The sequence below is a fragment of the Anomalospiza imberbis genome, chromosome 3 (assembly GCF_031753505.1).
Source record: "Anomalospiza imberbis isolate Cuckoo-Finch-1a 21T00152 chromosome 3, ASM3175350v1, whole genome shotgun sequence".
Lineage (NCBI taxonomy): Eukaryota > Metazoa > Chordata > Aves > Passeriformes > Viduidae > Anomalospiza > Anomalospiza imberbis.
The window spans coordinates 109,797,376-109,824,208 of NC_089683.1; the positions used below are offsets into that span (position 1 = coordinate 109,797,376).

The window sequence follows — 26,833 nt, forward strand, 5'->3', positions numbered from 1 at the left end:
GATAGAAGGGTCTGAGTGTAAAAACAGAAATTCTAAGCCTCTGAAATTTCATCTAGTTGGAAATCAAATTTGATGCCTACGCAATTCTCTCCATAAAGTTCCCCAAGGCTCTAAACTGGCAAATGCCTGCACACCATCTCATACCAGACATTTGGGGCCAAGCTCTTCCCTTGAAAGTCATCTTGACCAGTGCTCTCACCTGTCTTTCCCAACCTGGGGAGAGAGCAGCAGTAACCATCAGTCTGTTTTCTACACTTTATTTCTGGTTTGTAGGCTGGTTTCCTCTGAAAGGTCTTTGTAGGCGTTGCCAGGAGTTTGAGCATTGAGCCTCCCTAGACCAACACCTACAGAGACAGAAGAGGATTAGCCCCAGGGCTGGCTGGACAGGAGAGATCTTTCATTCTCTGTAACAAGCCTCAGGCAAACAATCACTGCTTCTGGATCCAGCAATTGAGTCTTTCCCCAAAGTACATTATGGTCCTCCCATCTCATGACCCCATATGATGGGGCTAAACGCAACAGCAACCTTTAACTTCTCTTTTCCTAGGAGTACCAGACACTACAAAGGCCTTTTCCTCTGTGCTGTATTTACACCTACCTGATCTGTCAGAAAAGATCCAGTGCACACCTTTGACAAGCAAAGTTATTAATCTTAATGCAAAATCTGCACAGGGATTCTCAAATAATTTCAAAATAGTATATATACACAAAACCTGTAGCATCTAAACATTTGCACCTATGCCTTCACCGAAAAGGCTCCTGAAGTATTTTCCCAAGGTATTTATTTTTCTTTTCTTGGTAACTACATCTTGTCAGAAATATGAAACAGAATATTGGTAACTTCTATTTATGAGTTCATTATGGCATCAAAATCTTAGGATTTTTTCTTCTTTTTTACTTCATATTATCCAATCACAGACTGCAACAGTGCAAAATACAGCCTTTATTCTTTATTTCATTCAATATAGTAAGTATTCTGAGTAGTCCTTACTGACAATCTGATTTCTCACAAAGGAGTATTTGCAAAGTGAAAGATGGATATTCTGTGAAATATTTTACTTGTCATCAGTTTTGTGTTCTTATATCTCAGACAGAGACACCCTCTGACAGACAGGTTCAGTCGCCAGAGGAAAGACTAGCAGTTCCTTTCTCAAAGGCTGGACCACACTGCTCCCGTGTGGTTTCTGAGGAAAACAGAACAGGCTGAAATGACTGCTCGACAGAGAAAATCCCCATCCCCTACTTCTGCAAATCAGGCCCTTCATATGTTTCTTAGATGGCACTGTGCATTCTCCTGACACCTGACAAAGTAAAAATGACAGTGGCAAATTTAAAGCAGAGGGTTTCTGTGGTTTGTTTAAGTCCACTGTAATATTAATGCTAGTACACAGTTTCCTTTGACTAGCTCAACTCTTGGTTATTAGCACATGGCTAAACGTTTCACACCAAAATAAAGGAAGAACTCTGCACCTGCTGGGAAGATCTCGACAGATAGAAAAATCAGGTATTCTGGAAGTTTGAATCATTAACACCAACCACAACAAAAAAAATTACTTGAAAAATAATTGTACGCTGACTAGACTTGTTCTTGAAATATGCGTTAAGACCAGTAGCATTTCCTGTAAAGAGACGACATTTTCCTTTGATTATTACACAGCTAATTTTACATTAATTCAGTGGATTCTTTTCCCATTGATCTAAATTTTTCCTTCATACCCAAACAATATCTGCAAATAGACAGTGAAAACTGCTGTTACTTCTCAGAGTAAAAGTATTTTTGACCTGTTTCATCAGAAAGGCTCACCTTCCTCAAAGCCAAACTCAAAAGCTATTTACCTTTATCTGGGACACATGCAGACAGAAGAGGTGGGAGGTGGGGAGTGAAAGACACCTAAAAGAAATCATTCTATATAGAAAGCAGCCTTACAGAAGAAACCTCAAAGAAACCCCAAAAGCTAATTCTACCCAACTCCCCCTTTTCCCTGTCTATGGAAAACCAGCAGACTGACAGCTCATATAAATAGAGCAGACGAGTTCAGCAAGAAGGCAAGAAGGAACAGAAATTCCTATTGGATTGTGGAAGCAACAGCTATCCCGGAGACTGTTACTGCATCAACTCAGATTGCTTGCAGGCCCCATTTCAATTAAAAAAGATATTTGTGAATCAGACAGAAATGTGGTATCTTAAAACGGAATCAGAGGATCTGTCAGCATTCTGGAGAGTTTACTTTTAACATGTACCAGGCCTTAACCACAGGCACACAGAGAACAGAGCATAATGAACACAGACTTAAAAGTTCCAATGGTTCACAGGCCCTCAAAAGGGATGAACGGCTCTGAAGAAGATGTTATGGTGCATCAAGCAAATCCTCCTTAGTTCACACAGTTATTGACCCGAGACATCACAATTATTCCTTCAGAGCCATTAAGGGTCAAATGTGTTAATCCCACTGCCAGCACAGATTATTTGTTACACATTTTAGTGAGTAGGATAAGGAGGATGTTATAGGGGAGCTGCATGCACTCATCATTTGGAGACTACCTCTCGTCAGTCTTGATACCCAGGGCCTTACATTGCTGGCAAGACACATCAAGGAGTGGAACAGGAAATCAGGGCAGCAGGGAAGGTACAAAGCCACCAGAAGGCAACTTGTCCTGTTGGGACAATCCAGCTGCTCTCCTCCCCAGGCTGACTGGCACAGAGCTGGAGAAGAGACACTATCCTTTTAAGTGCAATATGCCCACACAGCACATAGAAACAGCTGCATCCCTTCATTCCCTCTGCTACAGGGAATCGCCGTCACCAAACTTTCCACTGGATTGCAAGGAAGTGTTTTTGTATCATTTTACCTTGGCAAAAGCCAGTGGCAAGTGGAGATTTAAGCAGAGACAAACCTAGAGCTGGACCAGCTGAGAGGAGTCGCCTGGAATACTCAGAAACCCTTGGTACAGCACTGCCAAATAGCCTAATCCACAAATGCTAGCATTTAACTGCAGGACATTTCCATGTGCCTTTCAGACATCTTGGATGAACACACAAATCTCTCAGCTGCCTGTTCCAAAAGGTTTGTGCACATTTTTCATGAAGAGACATACTCGCACCCGCTTCTGTGGGCAACACCTTAAGGAAGCTCCAACCCCAGAAGCAAAACCCACAGTAAAGAAATCAAGTCTTCATCAGCCTCTGACAGAAAAATGCTGATGTATAGTAGCTGTGATGCAGATCACATAAATCAGCATTTCTGAAGTGACTCCTTTCTTCCCAGTGCCAAAAATTGTCATAACTAGCTATTTCAGACTTATTAAATCTCCATATTGGAGCTCTTTGCCTTTTCTAAAAAAAAAAAAAAAAAAAAAACCAAGAGCAAGGATAGTCAAGGTAGGAATTGCTCGAAACGCCTAAAGTTATTTTAAAACTATTGTTAGATCTCTCAAATTTACCCATGATTAATAATCTCCTGAAAAGCTATGCTAAACAAATTTAGGCTTCCTTGGGATGATGGTTGTCTACTGAACTTGCCATGGTATTCTTCCTAAAAGCAAGGGCACAAAGTGGGCTATGCAGCAGTGGAGGTACCTCAGTGGAGGTACATGGGAACTGTGCCTAACCCCACAACCCACCAGCTGTGGAACTCTGCCCTTGGATGCAATGTGCAAAATATTGGAGGCAGTAAAGGAAAAAGGAAAGGGTCCCCTTAACGCCGTAACAATATGCTCGTAACACCACACAACCCAACCTCTCACGGCTGCAGTCTTCTGCATCATTCCCGTGGCATACAGAAACCCTTTAATGACGGAATAAGCAAAGAGGATATATATATAAAAATAGCACACAACATGAAGATGAGGATAAACCATTTACTGCATCATCTCTCAGAAGACACAGTAAAGGAGTACAGAAGACTACCCTGAGGTTCCTGCTTTGCTACTTGTAAGCTGCAATTCCTCATTCCCCAGCAATGCCATTTGTTACCTCCACTCTTGTACATTCCTCTGTCCTGTAGGATATACACATATATGCTAATATATCATTAATATGATAACACAGGGCCTCATTTCCTTGCAATTTCTTAATACTCAGTTGGTAACAGCTGCTTCTGTTAAATTGTTTTTCAGTAGCAGAATACTTTCACGGAACAGGATAAAGAAAAAAAATAGTGTCTTCATCTGGGGCTTAAATTGGCCTCAAAAATGTCATCAAAATATTGCTTAAAATATGCATTTTTGCAAAGTGTGGAAAAACTCTTCAGTCTTTGGGTAATTCATTTGGGGGAAGGAGAACAGATTTTGGCTACGTACAACCTCAACTTGCATGCAAGCCAAACATTTATAGTTTCCTTCAGAGATAACTGAAGATTACAGAGACTGTGAGGGAGATGAGAGGCAAAGGAGGAGAAAAATACAGGATGACAATATTTTTAGTGTACACCTTACAAAATTTTACATTAACTTAGTTTTGCATATCTTTAAGGAAAAGGCAAATGAGTAATGCAAACCTCTAAGTAGGCTATTGACCTGTAAAGTCAAATTTTATAGCTGCACCAAAACATTTCACAGCTCCTTAGTAGTGTAAGTGGAGAAACTGCATTCTCCATTTCCAGCTTCTTTTGTAAAGACAGTGAAGCTCAGATTCAGCAAACCACTTAAGCTACTTAAGCATTAAGCAAGAGCATTATCTCAACTAATATGTATGCAAGAAGTCAGAAGATTTGAGTTAGGCATGCCTTGAAAATATTTTTTTAATAAATATCACTCAATTGACTGGGAACAGATGTGAAGAATGAATAAATACTAATATGGGGGCTATCATCCATTTTCCCCTCAAACCCACAAATTCATAACTCTACTCAGCCACACTGGGCAAACAAAGATTTTCTACTCACTTGTTATGAACAAGAAATTCAAAGCCATCTTTTTGTGTAACTGCTCTCCTGTGATGGGAGGAAAATTCTTTCATGCTTTTATCTGGAATTCAGTAAGTCCTGTGAGAGAGGATTGTTTACATTTGGCCAAATGTTTTCATATTTGTGCCAATTTTAAAAACCACGGATTTGTTCTTTGCAGTGATTATCTATGCTGAGATGATGACCATGTTTTGTGTTATTCTCATCTACTTACAAGTATAACTACAGTTTCCACTAGAAAATTTCCTCTAAAACCCGTACGTAAGACATCTTTTACATACATTCCAAACTGAATATAAACAGAGGTACCTGGTAAAGGCCTTTCTCTCTGGCTACCATTATTCACAATAAATGTTTTTTATTTACCCTAGATGGCAAAACTAGAAACCAGATTGCAGCTTTGTATTCAAAAGCTAGTCAAGCTCATGTCACTATTCATAAAGTAAGATGAACATCAGTCCCAAGTACATGCTGTTGAGAATGCTCAATAAAGACTGACACTTCTTATGCATTTTTAATTGGTGAAATTACAAATGGGGAAGGACACACAAAAAGGGCTGCTCTATGCCTCCCATTCCCTATTTCTTCTTGGGAAACTGAGTCATCACACCATTTTTCCCTTCCCTTTTTAACTATTTCAGGTTCTGGGGCACAGACTGATTCACACTGATGCCCAGGTCTAAGCTTAGCACCACAGTACCAGCTACAGGAACTGAAGTATCTATCCCAGCACCTATAAACATGCCAGGGCAGCAGACACTCCAGCATGAGCAGAAACCAAAGCCTGTGAGCAGTCCCCTTGACTTCAAAGGGAAGTGGACTGAAGTAGCAGGGCTACAATGGCCATAGCTGTCTTCAGGAGACAGGTAAAACTATGACACAGATGTGTAAAAATTAGGTAGTGTAACTGCTCCCTCAGATGTCATTCAGTCACTTTTCATTACTGGCAGGAGTTTCTTGCTGCTCTTATCTACAGAACTGTTTCCTGGTCATGAACCTTTATCATGATATAGCTTCTTTAGTGCTATTGGTCACTGAAATCACCTGTTGGGTGTCTGTTCATGAAAAAATGCTGGTCAGTAAGTTCTATTTTAGACACTAACACCTAACCATGTAATTAGCATTATACACCCTCAGCTCCCTCTTGGTGAGCACAGGACATTAAACTCCTGCCACAATGACAGAGCAGTTGGAAGACTCTATTCTTCAGAGCTTCTATATAACAAGAAGTCTCTCCCTTGTTTTTGTCAGATGTTATGGGCAGGCTGGTAAAACTGCTTCCCCAGGACACTCACTTCTCTGGGATGAGCACAAAAAATGGCTTGATTTGAGATCTTTTCCTGCTTTCTTACTTGATCAGAAATGCATGACAACACAAAACAATGCATGTTGTTCCAATAACCTACTTCATCTTCCTTTTTAGTCTTCAAGAAATTCCAGAAAAAAAAAAAAAAAAAGGGACTGGAAAGCAGAAATTGAACCCTCCCTCTCTCCAGAAAGTCATTTCAATAGAAAGACTTCTGGCACACAAAGTCTGCACAGCAAACCCCACTGGGTATAAAGCATTGTGTGCATAAGGCCTCAGAATAAATGTTTCTTCATAAACTGTCCCCAAAGAAAGTAGACTACTCAAGTAATCTCTGCATCAAGAGATTTTCTGCAGGATTTTCTGCCTATCACTCCTTTTGCCAACCAGCCCAAATGGTTTTAATCTCCCTTTTCTCCCTGTCACAGGACATAAATGTTTCCACTGCAAGTTCTGAGACTTAAGTGTCACTCTGAGCTGCACAAAGCAGATGCTGAACTGACAAGTTCACAGAAATTTCTACCAAATTTCTGTGAAATGCACCCATAAATAAAGTCTGTCAACACTTGCTGTTCTACACTGATTGCCAACATCTCACTATTCTCTAAATAAATACCTCCTACAGATACATTTAGTTGCCTGGAGTACTTAGATGTTTAAATAGAAGTTAAAAAAATACAATTTCAAATGTGGATTGATGATCTTTACTCACTCTTAAAGAACCAAAATCCATCAAACAGGTATGAAAGATCAAATCAAAGTCAGTTTCTATCTGTTTCCACTGCTGGACCTCAATGGCCTTCAAACAGCCACCCATTCTGCCTCAAGTTATTTATGACGGCTGATTTATCATGCAGTTATGCACTCAGTAGTGCATTTCCAGGTTTTCTTAAATCCTAGGCAGAGAATAACACTTCCATTATTTCTTGTTTCTAAATGTCTGAAAATCAGAAGTATTCAAAAACTAACTCAGGTTACATAAAAGCACTGCTTGAGCAAAATTCATGCAGAATAGAATATAAGTATAAATATTCCATTTCAAAGCATGTATTTTTACAGTTTTTAATTATTTTTTCTTAAAGGAATAAGGAAGAGTTTTAAGGAGCAGCAGCATTCACTGTTATCTATAAACCAGTTGGCAGGTTATAAAATAAGCAGGGAAAGCACACGTACACACCCAACACCGGTTCATGTCTCAAACCAGGTATCAAGTGTCCTGACACTGTTCCAGACAGGCACACTGACACTGAGCTATCACTCTGAGGAGCAGTATTTCACTAAAGGTGAGTAACTCTGCAATGCAAGACTGCCTTTACCCAAGTATCACTCATTCAATGGTACCTGTGCTACTAATCACCTGAAGAACCCACCCAAGGTTTGTAATGGAGGAGACAAGCATCAAAACAGTCAAGAGTTTGCATTTTCTCTGTCTAGGGGATCATCATACACAGTATAGTCTACCCCTTCTTATTATCAAAGCTGAAAAGTTAAGTGCTTGCAAAATCACCTATGACAGCAGGTCTATATAGAAAGAGGTGATTTCTGTCTGCCAGATTTTTAATTTAAAGTATTGCAGACTTTAAACTGGGCTCAGGCTATGCCTCTGTTGGCTGGACACTGACTATCAAACAGTCTGAGCAGTCACATAACCATTTCAGAGAGACTCCCAAGCACAAGGGGAAAGACTTGGACAGTACAATCCCACACTCCAAACTCAACCATAAGAAGGCTTAAGTTAAAAAAACACAGTTCCAGTTCAGCTACTGATAGACAAATAGGTCCTCTTACATTAATTGGTCTCACTTGATTGCCCCAATGTTACTTCTCAAGCCAAACTGAGCACTAGCACAAGCAAATGAAACTGTGCTACAGATTGTACCATTCCCAGTCCTTAACCAGAAGCTCAGAGGCCAAAATCCCACCTGCAGCAAGAGAGGCACAAATCTTCAGATTCAAATTCTTATCCTTCCACTCTTATCCTCCCATTTGATAAAGCACAGAACATCATTACAGTCATCTTTTCAATGAAAGGGAACATTCATTTCAAACATGCAAAACCAGGCAACTTAATTATGACCCTTCTGATGAGACAGTTCCTAGATTTTCTATCAACATGTTCCCAAGCCCATTCCCAGGGGAGCTCAGTGGTAACATGAAGAGCGTGACCGTTTATTTGGCTTAAGGAACACATTAATTTATCTGGCTTATAGAATTTAAACATCTGACGAATGACAGTGTGGTTGATTTTATTCATCAGCTAATTGCTTTGCCACCTGGAGCTGCAGCTTTATATATTCAGCTTATAAAAGATCTGAAAAGGATCTCAATTATTCTTTAATTTGTTCCTTGAATTTAAAGTAGGAAAATCTGGCTTAATCAAACATTGTCTCAATTCTATTGGGATATGTCTAGTTACCTTATAACAAGGTAAGCTTTCATTTAATCATATGATATGATAATTCCCCACTTTCAAGCCAAGTATCCTCTTAGTTACAATCAATTTTCCACTGAAAAAATAAACACTGTCTCTTTACTGAAATCCCTGCAGAGGAAAATAGTCCTTTTAAAGCAACTTGCTGTTAGTGCAACCACCCTAGGAATTTTTGTGTTGGAATTCATTAAACCCCCTCATTTAGCACTGATGGGTAAATTGTGATATCCTGATTTTTCAGAAATGACTCTTCACACACAGGGTGGTTTGTGGCATAGTTGAAAAAATCTGCTAATGAGCATTTGGGCAGAATGGTGGGATAAGCAAAATCGGGGGGTTAGCTTCTATTTTGCTGTATAAAACAATTTTATATAGCATCCTCTGAAAATTGACTGCCCAATAGTCCTTGCACTTATTTTGACAGCAAGTAACTAAGGGGTAAGAGGACATATCAAACACAAAGTAGCTTTTCTCCAAAGTACAGTTAAAATTCCCTGTTTCCATAAGAAGATAGCACTAAAAATTATATAATTGGGTCAGAGCCCTGCACAGTCACATAACATTTTCCCACAACACCCCAACAAGACACTTGCCACCACCAGTCCCTTTCCACGCTTTCCCAGAGAAGCCGAGATTTACAATAAGTTTTAGAAAGAGTGGATCACTGGCAGCCTGAGTGTCTGGGTGAGGGCAGTACTATGGAGTTTGCTACTTGGAAATAGCAGCTTAATTTAGGAAGCTTAAGATGCCATCAGGTGGGAAGTGTAATAAACCTAAGTGTGTGTTTGCATAGGCATAACAGAGAAAAAAGAAAATGAGGAAAAGGAAAAAAAGAAAACTTGCAGAGGAATCACAATGAATTTGAGCTGATGGAGTACTGGTAGATACCAGACTTAAAAACTGAGGAGTCCAAAGGCTAGTCTTGGTGGAAGAATCATCCTTCTGATGAAAACAGCATGACAGGCACTGGAGAAATAATTAGACAAGGAGATTATAAGAGGACAAACACTGAAACTACTTAAAAGCAAAATTATTTGTACCAAGTCCCAAAACACTCTGGAGCCAGAGGCAAGAAGGGATAAACTGGCCCTGCTAGTGCTTCTACAGACACTGAGAGCAACTCCTGCTGTAGCCAGAGCACTGAGGCTCTGAAACAGTGGGCCACAGAAAGGTCAACAACAGCAGCAGCAGGAGTTTGAATGAGGGAGCAAAGCAGCTGACACAGCTCCAGAGTGGTGGAATGGTTTGGCCAGATAAACATGCTTAGAAAAGTTCACTGATGAGGAAGACAACAAAAAAGTGAGCCAATAGAGGAAGAAACTGCAGCTCTACCTAATATGATACCTATTTTGCATCTCTGGCTTTGATAACATATGGCCCAGCTCCAGTTGCCTTTCATTTGTATAGGAAGCTCCTGATTTTGCATACCTGGAATTTCATAGTTCTCTAATGCACACTACTGGCATCACCAATATTGATTTATAGTATTAACATTAGACTATATATTAATAGTTTTCACCAACTCTTTCTATTTTTAAATTAGTTCTTAGATTTGAGCAGTTGGAGCAACTGAGATGCACTAAGCAGGAGCAGACACTGGTGAAGTATTTGGAGAAGAGGATTTACTTTCACTGAAAGTAATTTCTCCAGAAATTCAGATTCTCACTCTCTCTGGAAGACTTGGCAAGCAGATGGAGATCTGCAGGACACGGCATGAATATAAACACACAATGGCACTTGGAATTCCAAGGCCATCGACTTGAGTAAATACTCTAGAAGAAACTTGGGATTTTTGTCATGAGACAAGTGTTTCTGTATCCAAATGTTTTGCTCTGGATTCATGAGGAGGCAGGGAGGAAGCATTCAGTGAAGGAGCCTGGTATTTGGCAACATTTCCTTGAGATCTCCCTGGAGCTCTATTCTGTGGGAATGTCAACTTTGTTCTCCTCTAGCATCTGACACACATATGAGGTTGAAGCAACCGCTGACTTCTCAATCGGCTTTGTTCAGTGAATTCAAGCAACATTTTTAGCACTGAAAAAGTCTTTTAATCAGGCTTATTATGGCTTCAAACAAAGCTGAGTCTTGGATGCACTCAAGCTACTGTGAATTCCCAGTCTGTTTACTCAGAATTCTGAAAGAGGGGCATATTTCTACAAAGAGAAAAAAATATTACCAAGGCTAACACCCAGACATATTTTTTGCCTTACAAATATCAAAGACTGAACTGTTTCCTCAATGCAACCCATGATTTATGCGTCGTGTGACCCATAAACCAAACTATAAAATGGCAAAGTCTGAATTCTAACAGGTGGAAAAGCCACAAGAAGAATTTAGACTTAGGCAGTCTGCAAAAACTACATTTCAAGGCAATATCTGAACAATAAAAAAAGTTGTTGCAGCATGAATATACTACCAGCTAAATATTCATTCTTGCTTCCCACTGAACTTGCCTTTTCTGCCAAGCAGAGTAATGCAATGTGACCTACAAAGCATCACAGAGAACAGAAAGTGATAAGGTCTGCCCTGGCTTTTACACAGTGCCAGCATAAGAACAGAGAGGGTTTTTTAAGAGTTTTGTAAGAGTATAAAAGCACTAAATCCAACAGAATGACTCCTGGCACATATCAGAAATACCTACCAGATACTTACAACTGCAAAACACTGTAAAGAACAGAAATGAAGTATCCTTTGCTACAGCTTTATCATCTACCAGTGCTCCCCCCACATTCTGAAAAGCTGCCAGGAGCCAATCCTGAGAGTCATATCTGTGTCATGAGGATTCATATGTTTGCATATGCTCAGCAAATACAGATATCCTATTTGGAACTCAAGTGTGCTCCTTTGGCCTATTCCTGTTCTCTGATTATGAAAATAGCAAGGGACAACAGTAGCCCCGTTAGGTTTTGGCTAACATCAGAGAGGCTGTCCTGGCCAGCAAGGAGCATGCACCTCATTCTCCCAAACATATGTCAGCAATCAAGTGGAGCACTCAATTAGAGCTATTCAGTGCTCTCCCAACTTTTCAACAAATAATTTTTTCTTTTCTTAAAAAAATATCTACCCATGGAAAACGTATTTAATGGGGATTTGGGAGAGCACTTCCCTTATTAAAAAAAAAAATATTTTCATCTTCTAGCTTGTATTCCTGGTTTTTCTCTCCTCCTTTATCTCTTGCTTCCAACAACTAATAAAAGTAAATAAGTCCCACCCTCCCCAATGTTTAGAAAGTGAAAAGCCTTGAAAGAGTTTCATTAAAGAAAAGAAAACAACAATCAGGGGAGGGGGGAAGGGGTAGAGAATTAAAATCAAAATAACTTGCGGAACAGATCTTTTTCCAAAGTTTCCAAGCTCCAAGCACTGCCAGAGCGAGCAATACTTCCCAGGCTCAATTTAAACACCACTGCCAGTGGTGACCTCCTCTCCCACTGCTCTGCCTGCCAGGGTGCAGCCAGCTCAGCCATAGAGATCCTGACAGCGCTGGCAGGAGATGCTAGGAACTCAAAGCCCATGGAGTTTGAACATTTTTTTTTTTTACAAACAATCACTCCACATAAAAGTAGAGACTTAGTAGAGGGATGCAACTGAATCCCTCTGTTCTTTGAACTGGCTGTTCTCTGATTGAACAGACTGTAGTCTTCAGCACATCTTTTAATTTTAGTATAGCCCAATAATATCAATAGTGTAACTGTGAGGGGTAATAACAAACTAATGGTATGAGAATAACCTCATCAGTTTGTTTAAGCTCAGAGTTCCTGTCTGTTCAACTACTTCTCAGACAGAAGACATGAGAAAAGATAAGGAGAGAGAAAATAAAAAAAAACACTGGGAAAAAACATCCACATTTTCTCTGCCAGCCTCCTATCACAGCACATACAGGCAGCTTTCCTACCAGCAGAGACACATAACTTTAATTCCTTGCACAGAAATCTCATTAAAATGGATATGTCCTAAATGAACACCACAGCTAGAATTTTACTCATGAATTCGAGTATACAGAGCTCAGCACCAGATTCAGCTGGGCTGATCAGAGGAATTGATAATTCTTCCTGCATCCCTCTTTTGAGAGATACTATTATTTCAAGCTTAACAATCCCATCTTTCACAAGAATTTAGTACCTTCCCACTCTTACAGAGGAATGGATTTATCCCTAAAATAAAGCAGCACAGGAAAAAAAAAAGACATTATCAAATGAGTTATTTCCAGTAGAGAAACACAGATCTATGAATTCAAAAATCTCTTGAATAAGCAAATGTTTATTTTATGTCTACCTTACTGTGGATCTTTGTCAGAAACCTTGTTACCCCTTGACAAGGTAAGGTTGAAGACTTTGGAGGGAACATAATCTAAAAAATTACCTGTATCCTGGAGAGAAGAACCCAAGAAAGACTAATAAGATCATCTCAGCTAAAGCAATAGAAAGCAGAGAGTTGGAAAGGCAATGTTAGTGCATGCACACAAGTCAAGCCAGTATTTTGTAGCAGAGAGAACAAAACTCAAAATCCTCATGCTATACAGCTCAGATCCATTACATTCATTTGTGGTTGTGATAATATTAATTAAGAGGAACAGAGAAGTGATCAGGGAACAAAGGAGTTAAAATAATGAGACTAGAACCTACACAACCTACCAATGGATAAAATGGATAAAAATTAATCTATGCCTGATTTATTCTCAACAACAAACTACATTTTAATGATAACTGAAATGAGGCAAATCCTACCCTAAGATAAAATGTAAAAAGAGCTTTTGTTTTTGCTGTTGGGTGCTTGCAATATAAGCCAAGGAAAGTAAAAGTTGTGACCAACTCTAGACAATAACTTCAAAGACAGGATTCTGCCACGTGCTGGAAGCATTCAAATAGCTGCTTTTACATGAGGTGATCTGAAGTTCAGCCTCCCACCTCCCAAACCAAAGGCATCTGTCCTCTGGGGTAATTCCATCTCTTTCTCTCTCAACTATGTTCCATTTTGCATGCCCTGCTTGAATACTCAGAGATTGAAAAAAAAAAATCAGCATTTAGAGAAGGCAACAGAATGGTTGGGTACTTGGTTTCATCTTTTTTTCAGTCCTCTCAGAGAAGACATCTCAATAAAGGAATTCCAACTGCTTTCCACCGTGATCTAAACTCACTTGGATTTCATCCCACAAATATGGGAAACTAAGCTATCATTTCAGCAGTCCACACAAACCTAATCTTGAAAGATAGAGCTCCCTGATCTGTCTTGCCTTAACTCTGCTCAGACTAGTACCCACACTGTCTTTACCCTTGCTATATTTTCTATCACTGCAATCCCCTTCCCAAAGAGATTAAAATACTTCCAGGTATGGGAAGAGCTCTCTCATGGTAAGCAACCATGAATTGCTTCAAGGCTTTAATCTAAAACTGGAAAGATACTGTAGAGAAAAATCTCACCTCTAGGAAAGGTAAGTATGTCAGACAGCCCTCAAATACACTGCTGAAAATGATTTTTGCATTCTATAATATTAAGATTTAATTTCACACAGGCCTGCTGGTTTCCTCTGTTGTGGATCTACTCTTCAAACTATCTGTTGATTAAGCTAGGAGGAAAACCATTATTTCTTCTTAATCTCTGTACACATGGAGAACATTAAGTCAAATGTCATGTTTCAGCTCTTTCCTTAATCTCCACAGATTGTAACCATAGCCAGAGAGCCTAATTTTCCACCAGCACATGAGGGTAAAAAAAAAAAAAATTAAAAAATCTAAGGTGGTCACACTTAAGTTAATGGAATTGTACCCATATAAAACTGGTTAAAATAAACTGTGCCCTGAATCAGATTTTCAAGCTTAAACAGACTAGCAAAAAGCTCATGCAAATCACAGTCCATGGAATGTATGCAAGAGCTGCCTCATCAAACCAGGATGCTGTGTAGAGATAACATGACACTACAACCATGTACTCGGTTACAACAATATAGGCAGCCCTGTAATTACAATAATGACCTCCCAGAGCTATTGTGTCTTTTAATTAAGCCTTTAAGAGTAGGCATTTGCCACTTAATCCTAACTCACTGTAACTACTGCAGCATATCATCTACATTTTCACAAAGAATTACTGTGTCATATTTCTGTCAGAAAGATGAAAGGGAATATTTTAGTTCAAGTGGCATTTACAGAATGAAACTGTATGAAATAAGTGGCCCATAGATGTCCTTTTAACAGCACTTCAGACCAAGTAAATGCTTCTGTTCCCTTTCTTTCTCCTACTACTCTGCTTCTTCCCAGGGTAAACTGGGAGAAAGCAGGCAGGAGGGGCTACACAGAGCCAATATCACACCTGATTACATGGATGATAAAGCTGTGACAACAGACTTTAACCAGAATACAGCACACAGCAGCAATGCCACAAACTTAATGTTTTCCAGTTTCATTTAACTCTTTACCACTCATCAAAAACAAACCAGTAAATAGTTCTTACTGGTGCCCACCAACTCTGTCTCTGCTTTCTTTGACTGGGAAAGCTTTCCTGAGATCCCTTTCTATTCAAAAGTATTCTCAGCTAAATATACAATGCAAAGGAGTGTCGTAATGCTATTTTCAACACCATTAACAAATTACTAGGGGTATTTGCTAATATTGGCTCCAATAATGAGGAATTCTTTCCAAAAACATGCATGTGAGTATGCAGAAGAGTTTGAAGAGTTTCTGTCTGTTGTCTGAATGGCACCACTGTTAACTCAGACTAGGGACACTGAGCAGCTCTGTTGGTTCTACTTGGCTTTAACAGACTCAAAGGCACCGGTGATGAGAACAATTTTCTGCTTGTTTATTTGAGGGATTCTTATTCTAACTATGGAAACCTGACTCGGCCCAATTTCCACATCTTTTCAGTGTCTTCTTTGATATGAGTGTTTTCATTCCACTATACTATTTGCTTCCATCAACTCAAATACCACATCCAAACAGTTTGATGAATGGAAAAAATTAAATCAAAAACTGTGGAAGTAGTAGGGGAAGTTAAAAGTGATCATTAGCCCCTTGTGTATTTCTGTATCATCACAAAATACTTTCAACACTGCCTTGCCATTGCACACAAGAAACAAAACCAAGATTATTTTAAGTTTTGTCCACAAACAAGGCAGGGTCTTTTAATCAACAGTCAGCACCAGTTTAAACCATGCACTCTGATAACTGTAGCCTTTCCAAAAGCACCCAGCTCCCAGTATCTTACCTTACTTGGACATCTTCTCTGAGCCTCCTATTCTTTCTCCAAGCAAGTATATTCAGTTACTTCCCTGGCTGGCCTGTAAAATACTGAAAAAGCATTGTTTATATTAATATGCTACCTGAATGACACATAAACAGAACAAAAAAAAAAAAATCTTTTTTATCTCCTATTGCAAAATGCAGAAAAACCCAATGGGAAGAAATGATGATGTCCAACATCAGTTCAGAAGGCTGAATGATTTATTATATCTATAGTATGAAATATTAATATACTATATAAAGGAAGATACTAAAACTACATACCTACTTGTTCTAACTACCATATCTACCTCACAACTTGTGACCCTGTTCTTGAGAGTCCAGACACAGGTGGGTTGCATTGGCCATCAGGCTTCAACAATCCTCACCAGAATCCAATCAAGCAATCACCCCAGGTAAACAATTCTCCAAACACATTCCACATGGGAAAACAAGGAGTAGAAATAGAAATTGTTTGCTCTTTCTCTCTGTGTACCTCTATGAAAAATCCTGAGAGAGAGAGAAATGTGCTGCCACACTCTACAGAAACATGAATTTCTCTTCTGCAAAATCCTATATTGTTATTGTCTTTCAGACCTTTGTCATGTTTGTTCTACCCTTTTACAAGATCTTTCATGAGCCTGAAAAATACTCACTGTTCACATCACAGGATAGATGTCAACTGCTGCCTTAAGTGTCTTTCTTTCTCCTTTCCTACCCTTTGCTGGAGTGTTAAAATCGTATTACCTTCCCAAGCTGATCTCAATATTAATCCACAATGGATTACTAGAGCATGAGAGAAACTGATGCTGAGTGGCTCTTTTCTGCCACTTCAGGTGTAAGTAATACTACTATATCAGGAACACAGAGGCAACCTCTTAGCAAATTCTAATCTCCTGCCCACACACCATGCAAGTCTAGTGAAGTAATCAAGGCTGACACTGACTGGTAAAAACTTGAACAAAATTACTTCGCATTATAGCACCCAATGCTTTATTCATATTACAAACCAAATTTTGCACACACAAGTGGAAAGACTTACTGATAAATACCTGTTGGCATACCTGTAGAAAAATAGGTGTTTGAATGTTTAAAGGTGTTTGAAATGGCTAACAAACATGCGTGGTTCATTTCTGCCACTTCAAGGAGAATTAACTGTATCAGGTACACAAATGCAATCTTTTCTCTTTGTAAGGAAGTAATTCAAGCTCTTCTAAGGCATTCAGAAGGGTCTACAAGAATGGCCTATAGACAGCATTGGCTGATGGGGCATCATTCAAAAATGTTCACAGAAAACTGATTTCCTAGTAGCAGTAACATAAACAAGATCTTTTTTTTTTTTTTTTTTACTGGATTGAGGATAGGAAGGAAAATGACAATACCTTTCAAATTATTTGGCACCTAACCAAAGGAAAAACAAAGATGAAAATAAAACTTCCAGTATTTCTGCTCAGTACAAGATTTTGTAGTACTCTAAAACTGTTCAGTTTCATTTTTTATTAACTCCTTCTTATGGGCAGATAATTTTAAAATTAAAATTAAAACACTTCAAAATATCTGAAAGCTCAAAAGAAAAACACTCTGCATTTCTCTAAATGAAAGGTATTACTTCAGCATTTCAGAGTGCTTCTCTTTGTGTTTCTGCTTTTTAAGAATGATCCACCACCTCATGGGGATACAGCAACGTGATAGACACATCTCAAATTACTTCCCTAAGGTGAGAGAAAGGAGGTTCAGCCCTAATGAACCAGCCCTCTTGCCAACACTTTTGCATACCACCCTTAACCAGACCCTTCTCTGCAGGCTTGATGTGAAAAGGTCACTGGCCTTTTATCTAGAGAAGATAGACCCTGCAAAGTCCAACCAGCTCTTCATTTCATCTGACACCAAAGCAGCAACCTCTGCCTCACTGCTACAAGGCAGGCACCTCCAAATGCCTGATCACACATCTTTCTAGTGCAGCTTGACAGGCTTACAGTGTGAAGGATGTGTTAGAGCTCATTCCATTTGGAAAAAGAACATCTTTGACCGATGAAATTGTATCTCTCTCGCTCTTTAGAAAATGTACTAAGTAATTGGAAGTTCTTTATGACAATCGGAATCATATCCCAAAACTTGTCATGGATTTCAGCAAGCTTTGGATCAAGCACATATATACCAAATGAGATTGTTTGGGTTTGATTTCTTGGAGGAATCTAGGTTGAGTCTGCAAACGTTAAAATAGGTTCAGGCAGCATGACTGACATGCTCTCATACTTCCACACCTCCAGCAGCATGCAGTTCCTTCCTCACACAGACAATTACACCCCTTTTAAGAACTTGTTTACAAAATATAATAGTATTTTGTTAATAGAATTCTCATTTCTATGCAGGATATATTTTTTTAATACCACTGGGCTGAATTGGTCTTTCAGATACTATTTCTGATCAAGGTCTGAGACAGTCTATTTAGGAAAGACAGCTAATCAGGAAAGTCATCCCTGAAGTGTGAAATGGGTATCTTTGCAAAGATGTCTGAAATTATATTCTCTCATTGCAAATAACCTTATCATAACAAATAACCTCATATTCCCTAGAAACAGAAGGATTCAATGATTTTTTTGGGGTTTTTTTTGGTTTTAAAGATATTTTTCTTACTATTTGGGGAAAAATATCACCAGGAATTCAGTTGGTCAAACCTTTCTGACCACAGAAGCACCTAAAGACAAAAGGAAAGCAAAAGTCCAAACTAAGCATATGACTAGTAGCAAGAAATTGACAGATATATTCAAGCCGAAACTCAGCATCAAGTTCAAGCCATCATGGATGGGTAGAGAAGAAGGTGCATTTCTGCTGAGGAGAACACAAACCCTGTGCTTTGTGAAAGCTGTGCAGCTCACCAGTGAGAGCAGAAAAGGTGGGGAATGGTTCCCCATCCCCAGCCTTCAATGGCACACGTTGTTATACACAGAACTGCTCTTGTTGGGTCTGCAGTGAGCCAACTGGAAAGCAGACAGCAGCAGGTACTGATATTACACCAGAACATATTGTCACTGCTGGAGCCAACGCACCGGCGCCGAAGCTGCCAATTATCCCCAAGTCACTGATACATTATTTTTTTAATCCCAGAGAACGATCTATTGCTGGAGGCTTTTTCACACCCATGACTGAAGTATCCCTGGTGGCATGTTGACTAATTAAGAGCAAAATCCATCTCTTGATGAAATAACACTGCCATTGAAAGAGATTTCTACAGTTAGAAAAAAAAATGTTTAATCAGGCTAGGAGAAGCAGCATCCTAACACTTGCACTAAGCACAGGAAAGAGGTCTACAGCTAGCAATTAACAATGATGAAAAGGACAGTGATTTAAAGCATATTGCCATGACATTTTTATCAAAGTAAATGAGTTTGCTAGGCCCAGCGGCTGCATATGCTTATTGTCATTTAATGTTTGGATAGCAACACATCAGGCACCGGGTATCAGGAGGTGCCGAATTTAATAAGTCATTTTGACACTGGCGTGAAACGAACAAATCAGCATTCTGAGGAATGTGTTCACACTCTGAGCAGACAGGCAGACATCCTAAGCATGTGAGGTGACACCAATCAACAAAAAAAATGGGAGGTGGGAAAGAAAGGGAGTGAGAGATGAAAGCCAGGAGAAGAAACAGGCAGCGATACTCCGATGAAAAACTAGTTCTGTCCTGTCTGCTGGTTTGCCTGGTTGGTGTCAACAAGGCAAATTTCTTTTCACTGAGGCTGAGATACACTGCATGTCTTCGATGGCATAAATCTCATGTATTATTTAAGCCCTACATGGATTATCTCAAATGAACTAAAATTAATGTCATGGAAATCTTTCAGGACTTTTCACTGCTTTAGTGGCAATGCAAAATTCCTGCCACGTCCACAGTTAATCAGAGCTTGTTTTTTAGCACAACAAGGCTGGCTCTGCACATGTACTTTGAGAGCCTCTCAGACACTTCCTCCCCGAAGCCCAGAGGAGTTGTGCCTGTGTGAGCAAGCTAAGGCTCTGGCTTTTCATGACTTTCAAAGCACTGGCAGCAGTTTTGATCCCAGCTCCTCCGCCCTCTGCAGATTGGCTGCTCTCTCTGTCCCTCGCCTTCCAACCCTATTTATATTCTCTTTACCTCAGGGTATGTCTGCAGTGCAGAGTTACCTGAGTGAGCTACAGAACTCCCCAGCTCAGGTGCTGCTGTAGATGTGGTTGTGTGGAGCTCCACGCAGACTAATTTACCCCCACCGTCCCTAATTCATTTAAAGTTACTTTAACTAGGCCTGACAGACTCACTCCCCACCACCATGTCTCTGTCCTCACCTCTTCACTTCCAAATACTCAATATTTCATCACCAGCCTTTTCATTAGTTTTGTCTACTTCTAAATTAAGATTCAAAACCCAAAAGAATTGTTGGTACAAATTCAACAATCCATCTGCAATTTGAGATTTATCTCAAACCGTCTCTTAACAGGGCTGACAAATTTCCTTCTCAGCCAGTCCTGAATGCCTAAAAATGCACATAAAAAAGTTTTGGAAGACAAATGTCATCTCCTTGTCTTGCAGAGCATCAGGAAATACATTAGGATATGATAAAACAACTGTTATGATAAAGAAAAATGAGACATTAAGGAATATAACCTAGAATAGGAGCAGCATTAAGGAGATGTGGTGGAAAGAGAAGAAAGGTGAGAGATGAAAGCATCCTATTCATGTTCTGTCAATTTCCAATCCACATAAGTGAGCATAAATCTACTTTCCTCACATATACCATTTAGACTTACTCCCCTTCCCAATTTGGACTTGTGCTCTTCCCCACAAAAGATTAAAAGTTTGAGTTGACTGTCAGGTAAATACTTCAACAGAGCAAGAAAGAAAAAATAATTACTGGAACCCGGTAATTCTATCAACCTGCGTAACCCACATTTGATGAGGACAGGACAAAAATAAGGACAGTTGCTATTTTCCTGGGCTCAAGAGAATAGTGTCAGGATTGCAACATCAAGTAGAAAACAGGCTGAGGTGATCTCCTTACTTGTTAGAGGAACTCCCCATCCCCAGACACTGCTGCACCTAATCCAGTCATGGATTACATCAAAAAGCTGGTGGTTATCCAGCTTTTATCCTTTCCCTCCCTCCCCCAAAAACAGTGAACAAAACAAACTATCTTCCACACTGAAGCGGAAGACAAACATTTCAGCCATGAGCCTCCTGCAGGAGATGGTGCTGCGTGCCCTCGGGAGATGGAGGGCACAGCGCTTCCCACTTCAGCAGGGTCACGCTCACCAAATTACACACAAGAGGGGCACAGGCTGGGAGGCATTTCACAGGCCTGAGGGTTTGGAATTCACTAGGCTCTCTCTGGCAGCACATGACGACTCTGGGTTAATAAAGTTAAAAGTGTGTTATATTGCCTGTTAAACTTTCCAATAAGCACTGAAACAAGAGCAAGAGGGGCTCTGGGACCACAGAAATCCCAGTAACAGGAAGAACTGTATACAATGCTGGACAGGGAGCAAGGAACATGCAGCTGTGAAAGACCAGGGGAGCAGGATTATTGAACATGCAGTCTTGCAAGTGCATCTGAGCCATCCAGCCACAATGTGCTACAGAAGACAGAGGGGAGCACTGGTGCTCAGCCGGGTGTGAGAATCTTCTCATGGCCCAGAATACATCCCCCTCCCAGGATTTAGCTGGCTAGGCAAACCTTTAGCTGGCCGAGTTCAAGATCAGCTCCGTCACTGATAAGAGCTGCTGTGAAGAAAGCCAGAAGCAAGGACCTGCCCCTTATTTCCCTTGGGAACCATTTTTAAGCTGAAGCTTTACCACAGGTCCCCACCTTTGCTAACTATCAGGGAGCAGCGAGGAGGGGGCTCTGCAAGGCACAGGAAGCTGGGAACAAAGAGGGCTAAATAAAGAAGGTTCCAGCTAATTAAAGAAAGTTCCAGCTCTGACCTCACCAACACAGGGTTGGGGCAGAAATTGGCAGGTCCGGGTCAAGATGAGGGCAAGAAGCAGTGATCAGTCAGACACAGTCCAGCGATCACACAGCAAATGTGCAGTGCTGGGACACAGCTGATGTCAAGGCAGGAATGCCATCCGCAGGCGCAGGTCTGGGTCGGAGCTGTGTCAGTACGAGGCCATGGCAGACACAGCTCTGCACGGCTGTCCTGGAGCACGGGCAGGGCCAGCAGTAAAGCCCCAGCTGTACAGCAGCTCCCGAAGGAAAGGAGGGCCAGGCCTTCTCTTCCAGCTTTCTTCACAAGAGCTCTTACCAGTGAAGGAGCTGACCTTGGACTGTGCCAGCTGAACTCTAAGCCAGCCAGATGAGCTCCTAGCAGAGGCTCGTGCCCAGGTCTGACAGCTTCGATGCATCAGCTGTCTCTCACTGCTACTCACGAGATAGAAAGGAGGGTGTTAAGGACCAGCCTGTCTGCTCCACTACTATTCAGTGCAAACTCCAGCAAGACTGAGGCAAAAGAGAAGAAAAATTGCGGAAGGCAAAACCAATGTCTGTTACAGCTAAGTTTAAAGGTCACGTATCAGCTGAGGAAAATAAGTTCTCAAATGTCTGAAATGCAGTCTCTTCGCTGCTACCACAGGTTGCAAATGTTTTCTAACTTCCTTTAGTGTTCAGAAGCCAGCTCATCTACATCCTAAGTCACTGCAGGAAGAGGAGCTAGAGCAAAATGCAGAGGGAAGGCTTCCAAGACCTACATATCCTCCATTTTTGTTTAACTTTAGGGAGCAGGGAGAGAACTAACTATGGATCCAAACTGATCATCAGTTTGTTCTTTCATCCTACATGGAGAAGGTATATCCAAACATCACACCAACACCACACCTGTCTTCAGGAGGCAGCAGTTTACACAGTCCAATTTAAAATTACTTGCATCCCCTGGAATGTGTAAAAGGTGCAATAAAAATTTTACTGTCTGAAACTATAATAGACTTTTCCCTCTTGGTTTTTTCTTCCCACACTCTCTCCTTAGACCTCACAGTTCAATGTGTGGGCAGCAGAGCATTTTGCCACCCAGTCACATTGCCACATTGCAAATTAATATCAGGCAGCAAAAGCATATCAGCCCAAGATGAAAAGATGCCTTGGAATCCTTCATATTCAGTTAATATATTTTCCTTCCATTTAGTTATGCTGGCACTAACTCCATGCCCAAGAGGGCAGTGCAGCTCTGGCACTGTGATGGGAAGCTTCTTGGTTATCTGCCAGACACAGCATGAAACTGCACAGAGCCCTCATGGCCCTGCAGAAGAGTTTTTCCTCCCTGTCCTGCGAGCTGATGCTGCTGAGCTTTAAATTCAACACTGTCCCTAAGCCTCCATCATCAGAGCTACAATTAGGTCATGCTGGGAGTAAATGCTTCAAAAGAGACCTATGACAGTTTAAGTAGGCACCTTCCAGCTGGGAAGGAGCACAAATGAGCAGATACATCCCTTTGCTTCCAGATTAAAATTAAATAGAAGGGATACCAGAAACACTTTCCAAAAGACTTGTGGCGTCTACTTTGTTCTGCGTGCACTAACCCATTTCGTGCCTCCTTTTTAAAACACTGACTCTTCTCTACTCCTACATAGTTTGTTGTTATGTTGCCTCATTCCAGTCGTGTTGCACCTGCTAAGTATGCTCTAAATCAGGGACACCACCCAAAGAGCTCAAGCTAAATAAGAACAAGAGAACTAGGCCCCAAGGGAGATTTACCCTCTGCATCTTCAAGCCCAAACAGGTCTATCTTGTTGTTCTCTCAATTTGAGGGGGAGAAACCAGAATATTAAATCACATCAGGAGATGCCCAAGCGTGTCTGATATTTTTGCCTTCTTTTTCCCCTTGGCCTACCATAAAAAGAAAAAAAATCAATTACAGTTTTTTCTGTGATTGATAAAAAAAAGTCTTATATGATCCAAATGTTGAAACCAGTGACAAGTGAGCCATGTCAGGGAGTTTGTTTTACTTAAACAGGTACCACAGATGGAACAGAAAGTAGCTTCCACTTTTTAAAAGAATGATTCAATATCAGTAACAAAGCCACTGAATTATGAAGCCCAAATATATCATTCTTTGCATGTATCAGGTATTATAGGTAAAGAGTGAGTAAAAACGTGGCAGAGAGACAACTTTATGGTCTCCTGTTCATTTTCCAGTCAAATTAGAATGAAAGCTGCTTGGTTTCTGTCCAAGGCTTGCAGTTTTTGGCGTCCCAAGCTTCAGTCTGGCCATATATGACACAACAAGGTTTGGCCCATTTCTAAGGAACAATAGATTCAAAAGTTGTGAGCTGGTAAAACACTTTCATGTTACTGCCACACGCAACCTGCAGATATTAGTTAAAACTTCTTTCTATAAGGACACTGCCAAGATAAGAAAGGTCAGTTTAGAAGCATCTACCTGTTGAGTCTAAAAACAGAAGACAGACCCTCTTTAGTGCTCCCACCTCACAAAGCAAACATCTGCTGAGGGGACTGGGACTGTTATCAGCTGCTACTCTGACCTCCACAGACAATTTCACTGCTCTGACATTAGCTGAGGAGCTACACCATCCAGCAGTGAGAAGATGATGATAAGAGAACAGAGCTCACCAAGAAATGGAAATTACTGATGGATCTGTTATCATCACAAAAGTCATGAAAAATGAAATGCAAAAGGAAAATGCAGCCCAAGTTATAATACAAAAAGACCTTTGTATTCTGTTCCTCTAGGTCTTCTCTAACAAAAATAATTTAGTTTTCTACAGATCATGCCCAGGCATTGCTAATGCACAGCCTTTTGCACTATCCATTGGAGGTAAGAATGCATCACTTCTCCTTTCTACTGAAATAGGCTGGGAACTGCCCTGTGTTCTTGAATTTTTCTGCTGGTTTAACTTTGCTCTTTCATTTAAAATATCTTTGTTTTCATGGATATTTCATGCTGGCTGAGGAAGCTATATGATGGGAAATAACATTTTAATGATGAGTGCACAAAACAAAAACAAAACAAAACAAAGGCCAGAACTCTGAGTGGAGAAAGCCAGCATCCCACACAGCTGCTTTCTGGGTTCTAAAAAAGGATCCAAGTTAATGTTATACTAATTGTACCCAGGTGTGGAATGAGAGCTGGTTTTCATTTCTTTTCAATTCAAACCACGGGACTGGTTTCCAGCCTAGATTAATTTGTCCAGGGGTCCTTTAAGGGGTGTGGTTTAATTTGCATCTGGCTTCAGTTTCAGGGTTCCCAGCAGTGGCACTTCTCTGAACTCTTATCAAATTAATTGGGCACTCATGCATAACTTGACCGGGCACTCATGCAAAAATTAATTGGGCATGCAAGCGTGAAGAAATTGGGTTCTCATGCATGAATCGATTGGGCAGCGATGCATGAATTAACTGGGCGTGCAAGCAGGAGCTAATTGTGTGCTCAAGCAAGAGCTGATGGGGCACTCAGGCGTGATCTCATCGGGCACTCATGCGTGAACAAGCTGGGTGTGCACGTGTGAATGCAGAAAAGCCTGAGATTTCTGCCCTATACGTTCTACCCTTCGCCCCTCTGAGAAGAGCATAGGAACTGTTTCAACATCTGTCCATTATAAACTCCACTTTCAACATCATCACAATCTTAATACACTAACTGCAAACTCTGCTCTTAGCCCCTGGACCAGGCAGTAGGAATAAGCCCTGTGTGGTGCACACTTAGCCCAGCACAGCACTACCAGCACTGCTCATAATGAACAAGGGCCTCCCTTCTGTGCTGAGTGCTTGTTAACACTTCTTTTAGCAGGCTTCTTTTATTTTTAAATCTGAGACCTTCAGCTCAACTCCCCACATCTGCCATGTGCTTCTGGGCTCCTCTGGAGATCTGTTTAGAAGACACAGCGAGTCCCTCCACACCCCACAGCACAGCAGCTTTCCTGGAGTTTCCCAGGTGCACAGACACTCCACGGATGGCACTCCTGAATCCCTGGCTGTAAGCCATTGGGGCAGGGGCTCAAAGCTGACCCCATCCTATCCCGCCCCAGCCAACTTCCCATCCCTCAGGACCTTGTTCCATTAGCCTTGAACTCTCCATTTCCTACCTGCTTACATACTGTTTGCACCTACCCCTCTAGATGTGAAGAATATACACCACAGTACCCCAAGTTTCCAATATCACAATCAATACTCCTTCCTAGGTCTCAAAGTCACTTAAATTATTGCAGTCCCAGGCTATGTCAGACTTGGGTGCTGCCTGCATTCTCCACTAATCACTGTAGTGCACAAAACAGCCTCTACTGGGGGAATTTTTTTTTAGGAAGTTAACACAAATTACTTTCTAATCAGGCTAAAGCATTGAGAGAGAATAAAATGCAAGATATTAAGCACTTAAGAAAGAACCTTTTCTCCCCCCACTTCCTAGATTGCACTTAAGCTAAACATACCTTCCTAAACTCAGCTCCTCTTATTTGTACCCCAAGTTACACTTGGTTTGCACCAATCATCTCATTGATCCAGTGGGCAGTGCAGGAAGTTGGGGTTGTGTACACAAAAGTTTCTTCTTCTGCCACTCCTTCATGTGTCTTGCTAGGTGTCTTCCTCCCCTCTGGCTTCCCAATGTCACTCTGCTGGCTTAGGTCACCCATGGCCACATTCAAAGTCTCCTTGCCCTGCTGTACGTCGTCTTTGGGCTGCAGTGATCCAGGCACGCATCCCTCGGGTATGGAGCATCCTCCTTCGTACACGTCTTCTCTGCCATCTTCCTGATTGTATGTCTCCTCCAGCATATCCACATGCTGTCTGCACCGTGGGGTCCTCTGAGGGCCTGGTATTTTGGGACAGCATTTCAGCTTCAGAGCCAGCTGCCACCTGTACAGGGCAGTTCATGGCCACCTCCCATGCTGACTGTGCTGGAACCCCTGGATGCCAAACCCCACCAGGTGTGGCCAGTGCGGCCCTGGGGAGAACTCATGGTGCACTTGGGGGATGAACTCATGCATGTACTAATTGAGCATTCGTGC

The 26,833-nt window shown here is 41.0% G+C and overlaps 1 long non-coding RNA gene across 2 annotated transcripts in view; it reads right to left on the reverse strand.

Moving 5' to 3' along the window:
• Window positions 1-935: 935 nt before the first annotated feature.
• Window positions 936-26,833, reverse strand: part of LOC137471813 (uncharacterized) — a 51,264-nt gene continuing 25,366 nt past the window's right edge. The window contains exons 1-4 of one of the 2 annotated variants that reach the window (XR_010997865.1): window positions 16,509-16,636; window positions 15,839-15,921; window positions 2,543-2,704; window positions 936-1,301 (exon numbers count right to left, since the gene is read on the reverse strand). This is a non-coding gene — a long non-coding RNA (uncharacterized lncRNA). Of the gene's footprint in view, window positions 1,302-2,542; window positions 2,705-15,838; window positions 15,922-16,508; window positions 16,637-26,833 lie in introns of those variants that run through there. The other variant, XR_010997866.1, reaches the window with a different exon arrangement.